The sequence below is a fragment of the Berghia stephanieae genome, chromosome 1 (assembly GCF_034508935.2).
Source record: "Berghia stephanieae isolate SIO BIC M18660-M18661 chromosome 1, UCSD_Bste_1.3, whole genome shotgun sequence".
Classification (NCBI taxonomy): Eukaryota; Metazoa; Mollusca; class Gastropoda; order Nudibranchia; family Aeolidiidae; genus Berghia; species Berghia stephanieae.
The window spans coordinates 18,497,756-18,505,099 of NC_088360.1; positions in this window are offsets into that span (position 1 = coordinate 18,497,756).

Below are 7,344 nucleotides of genomic sequence, written 5' to 3' on the forward strand. Positions count from 1 at the left end.
ATAAGTTGTTTTGCTGGGTGGGGATCCTGACCTCCCATAGCGGGCAGGGAGGTACAAGCTGTGTCTTCTATCCCCCTTTATCTGTTATCCAACATGCTTTCTGTCTTTGTCTCGGAATGAGATTACTTGGTTTTGTCCTGGCACTGGCCGGAATCCTAGCTGGGAGGGAAACAGTCAAATGCATAGTTATTGTTTTGGGAGATGATATTTTTTTCATTGTAAATCATCTCTCTGTTATGTATTATTATTTTTATTTTGAATATATAATGTAAGCATTTGAGTGTGTTCCTCTTTGTTGGATTTTGTGCTTGTGTCTGGATGAGACTTGTAGGTGATTTCAAACTAAGTACATTGGTGGTATGCTCTTGGAATCTACATCTGAGCCCTATTTGTTCTCAATTCCCCTTTGTCTTACTTTTTCTTGGGTGCTTTAATTGTAATTCTAGAACTTTTTACTATCGCATTTTCTTCCTTTTTACTGGCGCTGATATAACCTAAATGTGTTGCAAGCGCCGTAAAACCCTTAAAAACATAAAAAACATAAGTTGTTTTGGCTCATTACAAGTGTTCACTCCTTACTTAAAACATATTTTTAACATTTAACTCATGGTTGATGAACTAAAATGGGATCTTGCTCCTTATAAAAAGTACGATTGGATTTTGCACTCTTTAAATGTCGTAATGATATTGTCAGAAATGCCCAGAGGTTTTAAATACTTTTTTTTCCTACTCCTTCCTTTTTTGTTCATTTATTTCTTTTTTTGTTTTTTTTTTTGTTTTTTTTTTTTTTTTGTTTGTTTAAAGCTTAAAGGTAAGAAGCTGTCATTGCAATGTTATGAATGGGTTTGTGTTTGCATTTGAGTTGCCCGGAGAGAATGGCAAATGTAATATTCCCTTTGTTGAAGTCGATGACTTTTTTTTAACTCTAAGCTACCCTTGTGCCTACCTGATGAAAAAAAGATTGTGAAATTTAGACATAGCGGCGGCATTTATATTTTACCAGGGAAGCCCAAATGACACCCCCGAGCAAATGAATGGCCTTGTGATGTAGCTTGTGCTATATTAAAAATGTTTCATAAGAGGACATCTATGCACCTATGCAGACATTTTGCTCAAAACTTCGCAAATCTCATCAAGGATTCCAATCAAGGGAGAAAATTGCATTTATTATATATCTTGTTAAAAAACCCAGTCGTAATCGGAACAAATAGATTTAATAAATAAAATGAATTCTCTAAATCAATTTTGAATTTATTTATTTATTTTATTTTATTTGGGAATTCTTGGCCATTTGCCTTTTCGAATAATTTCTTCTTTTTTTTTTAAACATTCATTTATTCATTATTGTTATTTTTTATCTTAGAGCTTTGTTTGGACATTCAATTCAAATTGTACAGCAAATGTTGTTTTTGTAACTGGCACTGAGTTCCACTACTATTATTTCACACTTCGCAGGTTGTTTTATATTGAGTTGTATGTTGTTGTTTTTTTTTTAATTATTTTTTTTTCTTGAAAACAAATAATGATAAAATAGAAAAAAGCAAAAACAAAAACAAAGCAAAACACATAGAGGCAGGATCGCAGCAGAGGGCAAAGGTTGAAAAGTATTTTATTATGAACTTAAATATGTACATTGTTTTTTTATTTTTTTGTTGTTTTTTTTTTTGTTTTTTTTTTAAATATTTTCTTATGACATCTTTTGATATGCTGTTTGCTAATTTGACTTTTTATCACATTGATTATTGTAAATAGATTTATTGTAAATGATTGTATTATCAATTATAAATATAATATTTCTCTATTTTTTGTACATAAAGGTGTATTGATATTCATTTAATTGAAAAAAAAAGACTATTATTAAACATTTTGTTCATTGAGTTTGCAAGTCGTACTGTAAAGGTGATATCTCTATTTATGTCTAATAAAAACAAAATATTTGTTCTTTTTAAAATATAAAAACCCGTTTTTCATTAAATTGAAATTCTGCTCTTAGTATTATGATCCAATAAAATTATGATTTTACTTATGTTTTAAATAAATCATTATGAGGAAATGCAATTTTAATAAAGAGAATCCTTGCCGATGTATGTAATCACAAACTCTTTGAACATTGGGTATCTTAATATGCACTTTCTCAAGCTATTGTAAAAAAAAGCATTTTCACTCTTTTTTATATGTATGCTTACTAGAATGAAAGGAAGAAGAAAAAAAAAACACACACACTGCACATAAATATATGCATGAAGCACAGATCATAAAATGTGCTTGAAATTGAAATTGTCTTCATGGTCATACTTTATAGGTCAGTTTTTTATCCTTTGAACCTCAAGACTGAATTTCTTAGTTCTGTCCAGTCATAATACTCTTCAACAGTCGTAACGTCACTTCCTTCCTAATGACGCATGGTAACTTAGTAACACTGGCTCTCAACTATCGGAACAATGGCGGACGTCCGTATGAAATATTTCTCCGGCGAGCATAAAAGCGTATCCAGAGGGAAAAAAATCCATAAATTTGATCGTGTTTTGACTTTTACACATTTCTTAAAAAGTAATGATTTTCTTTGTTTAGAACCAAGATGGCTGCCATTGCCGGGCGGCGTGACATCAGACTACTGAATCCAATTGCAGATTTAGCTATTTTTACTAGAGAGCAGTGGGGGCTGCCGGATGCCTGGGATTGTAAGAATTCTAATGAAAGGGTGAAAATGGAAAGGCTTTTGTGATGGGAAACAAATAATGTCTGTACTGTTCGCATCCAAAGCTTTTCCACCTTCAACCTTTCGTTGCTATTTTTACTAAGAGATCAGTAACTGAGATGTCCCTCAGGCTTTATCAGAGCTTGAGTTGCTGCACACCGTTCTTCTCCTGGTGAAAACAGGAAAATATGATGTCAGTTTAAAGTAAAATCAGATCCGATGTGACAAACGATAAAGAACGTTTTGAAAACGAATCTCTTCTTTTTTAACTTAGCATAGGCATCCCATGGCGCCATCTTGCCATCTCATTGAGATTTTCATTTGTTCGGTCTGTCTTGAAAAATATATAATATATGCCATTCCCATAATTGACGCTAAGGTGTCTTGCAGGATATTTATTCAAGGCGAGAAATCTGTTGTTGTGAAGTTCATTTTTTTGTTTTGTCAAAGTGCTTTTATTTCGATTGTTACATGTCCAGTACAAACAGGCTCCAATGACCATTTTGCCATTTTTGACAGCAGCATGTCATAATTTGTCATCAGCAACAAATTTCTGTGGCTAAAAACCAAAATAATTGTGACCAAAATTCAGAACAGAGTAGTAGATATATTTTTACATATATATTTATGATGTAGATATAATTTTAATGACCTCATTGCTGCGACGAATTTGATGAAAACCCAAAATAAATGTTTATGTCAGGATTTTTATATATAATTATCTACACAGTCTTGCAATGATATCTTACTTTGCAAAAAAATAAATATAATATTGGATTTTTACTTCAGTGGAATGCATGTATGTCTGGTCTGCATAAATAGCTTTGAAGTTATTATTCAAAATCGAAGACAGAACTGAATCAGACCAAATTAAAAGAGTAATTTTTTTCCCTCTTGACAGATTTACTCCTGGCTCAATGCTTTTCTTCTATAGTAATCTATCTAGGAAGATCAAATATAAGATTCATTCAAAAGAGATTCAGTTCTATCTCTCCAAAGACTCCATAAAAAGTTCTGACTTGTAAGTTGAATTTTTTTATTGGTGAAAGCTTTGTCATGTTTGTACGTTTTTATGCTTATGTGCGAGATTATACGATTGGTTGAATGTGTGCAGTGTATGTATGTATGTACGTACGTATGTATGTATGTATGTATGTATGTATGTATGTATGTATGTACGTACATATGTATGTATGTATGTATGTGTGTATGTATGTATGTATGTATGTACATACGTACGTACATACGTATGTATGTATGTATGTATGTATGTATGTATGTATGTATGTATGTAATGTATGTATGTATGCATATAAAAGGGTGAGAGAGGAAATGCCCATCAATAATATTTTATACCATGGTTGTGATGGCTGAACTATGTGCGAGTTATGAGTGATTTTATGTACGTGGGCTTTATTTTCATGAAGGTATAAACAAGTAATCTAGACTTTGTTCACTTAAACAGGATCTTTATCATCTGATCATGCTGTGGCTTTATTTACGTTCTAACTTATTTAATTCGCTTTTCTGACAAATACCATAATGATGATTTCAGATTCTGCCTTATCAAAAGTGAGTTGCCAAATTTTTTAATCAGAACAATTGACCCTATGTTAATTGTAGAAATCAGTTTCACACTGGAATTTTTATCGCTAGTTCTGTAAGCATGTATTGTAACAACACTAAAAAGTAACATCTTAAACATTTAAATTTATAGTATTAATAGTATATAGCTCAATGCAGTATTTGAAAGTAATCGTGCACTGTGGATATTTTGGTGATCTTATAAAAATTGTAATCACTCCACATAAGGAATATATATGTACAAACTGTAGACCTTAGAAGAAGAAACTTCCGCTTTATAATGGTATTGAGCTGGTAGATTCGTTTTAATTTATTTGATTAAAAAGATGTAATATTTGTTTTGTTTTGTTTTTAATTTTATGAATGTTGAGTCAAATATTTCTTATCCTTAATTACAACAGCCCACAGCTCTTCTTATTTTATGTTAATTGACTGGACTTTCCCTCTGCCTTATCTTTATTTATACAAAAAAAAAAAATCATCACTGATTCTTGTGTAAAGGGAACATCTCATTTGTTGTATTATTAAATGTATCTTTCTTTTTCTTTTTTTTTACATTTTTTCCCTTATAAATCACTCATTTAATTTGTTGCACTTGGTTACTGCCAGAAGTTTTGCTGAGAGATAATGCAATGTTGTGTGGGAATGGGAATGATCCTGATCGCCATGATTTTCAGTTGGTACAAAGTGATAATGAATCATAACCATAGGATAACGGTCATCTATGATTATAATGTAATGAAATGTTTGTATCATGTTTTGATAAATTGCACAAGATAGGAAATTAATTTATTATCATTCAGTGATGGTGTGAATGTGAATAATGAATAACTGCCCCGTGATGTGTATGTTAATATCAGCACTATTCTCAATCGTGTTTCTTAAGCAGCTTAATTAAGATTGTTTTGTTGTTTTTTGTATATTTTTTTTTCTCTGAAAAAAAAAGCTTGTGTACTCGTGCATTTTTGATCATAAATATGAAGAGAGCTATATTATGAGTAAGATTAGATTTGAAATTGCGTTGATAAAACTGAAATTTTTCATGGGTTTAATTATAATTTATTTTTTATTTGATGCAAAACAAGGGAAGAAAAAAAACCAAAGGACTCGTGGGCTCTTTTATGACTGTGATCTCAGTATGTGCTTGAAAAAAAGTGTGCAACAGATTATAATTATCATAATTATGTATACATGTTTAATAATAAATATACATATACTGCAAATTTTTTTTTACTTTGTTTTGTTTTGTGAATCATTACAGTATTTATTGACATTTGTCGAGTCAGCTGTTCTGTGATGATAATTTAATTACACTTACAGACTCACACCCTGGTACAGCAGTCATCGCTTTTCTGCACGGTGCTCAGGAGAGCTGAAAAGCATGCAGTTATCTGACCGTGCAGTAATTCGATATAATGTGAAGGAAGACAATCCACACTGGCTTTAAGGACATCGATAGATAATCTGGAAATGGCAGATCTTGAAAACGGTATTTCTCCAGCTTTCACAAAGATTTGTTGACTTTCTGCTTCCAACTCGCTAATGATTTTTGGTTTAACATCGGTAGTGATATTTTTGTTCTTGGTTCCACGTCGTTGATAGTTGAACTATCTTACATGAGGCAGGGAGGTACTTACTGTGTCTTCTATTCACCTATATCTGTTTTCCAACTTGCTTTCTGTCTTCGTCTTGGAATGAGATTATTTAGTTTTGTCCTGGCCCTGGTCGAATGCCCTGACTGAGAGGGAAACAGTCAAATGTATAGTTTTGGGATATTATATTTTTGTCCTTGTAAATAATCTCTGTTATGCACTGTGTTATGTTTTGTTTATATATTATATATGATTTGTAAACTGTTGAGTGTATTCCTCTTAGTAGGGATCTGTGGTTGTGTCTGGATGAGACTAAGGTGATCTCAAACTAAGTACTTTGATAGTGTGCTCTTGGAATCTAAATCTGATCCCTATTCTTTCCCAGTTCCCCTTTGTCTTACTTTTTCTTGGGTGCTTTAATTGTAATTCAAGAATTTGACTATCCCATTTTCTTCCTTTTTACTGGTGCTGATATAATCTAAATGTGTTGCAAGCGCTTGTAAAACCCTTAAAAAAAAAAAAAAGTACATTCATACCATCTTCTATCCCTTATATCTGTTTTCCCACCCCATGCGTTTCCTATAAGTCTCATCCGGACACAAAGCACACGATCCAACAAAGAGGAATACTCGCAAATGATTACTTTTCATTATACATTCAAAATAACAATACATAACAGAGAGATTATTTACAAGGGGAAAAAAATATCATCTCCCAAAACAATAACTATGCATTTGACTATTTCCCTCCCAGCCAAGGACTCCGGCCAGGGCCAGGACAAAACCAAGTAATCTCATACCAAGACAAAGACAAAAAGGCGGGTGGTTGGATGGGAGCATCACCCTTGAATCATATACCTATGATGATGTTCGCATGGGTGTACGATCCGATAGTGATGTCGTTTCTTCTTCTCTTTACTAGCCTATCCTGCTTCTTTGGTTTGTGATTGTATTTTTGACAGGGGATATTTTTTTTTCTGTAAATCCTCTGCCTGTTTGTTCTTGGTTATTTATAATTTAGCTTATGATATCTTTAGGTTATAATTTTGATTGACATTTGTACTATTTTTGTTAGATTGCTTGTTTTTTTGTTTCAGCGGTCTCTCATATAACCTCAATTGTGTTGGAAGAGACCTAAAGCAACAAACAAACAAACAAAAAAGACAAAAAGCAAATTGGAAAACAGCTACTGTATAAGGGGATAGATCTAAGTACCTCCTTGCCCACTGTGGAGGTCGGGAACCCCACCCAGTGAATGAACTCTCCGCCATGTCAAAAGACACCTACTCGAGATGACTCGTGGGATTTGATTTACGTGCATACTCAATTTTCAATTTCAAGTACATGTAGTCCAAATGCTATAGGTTTATTAATTTGGGAGTGTGTGGCAATACCCAATGGGAATTCAAAGCCATAGGGAAGATTTGCGACAGAAGAGACAGCAAATGGGGGGGGGGGAGAGAGACACCCT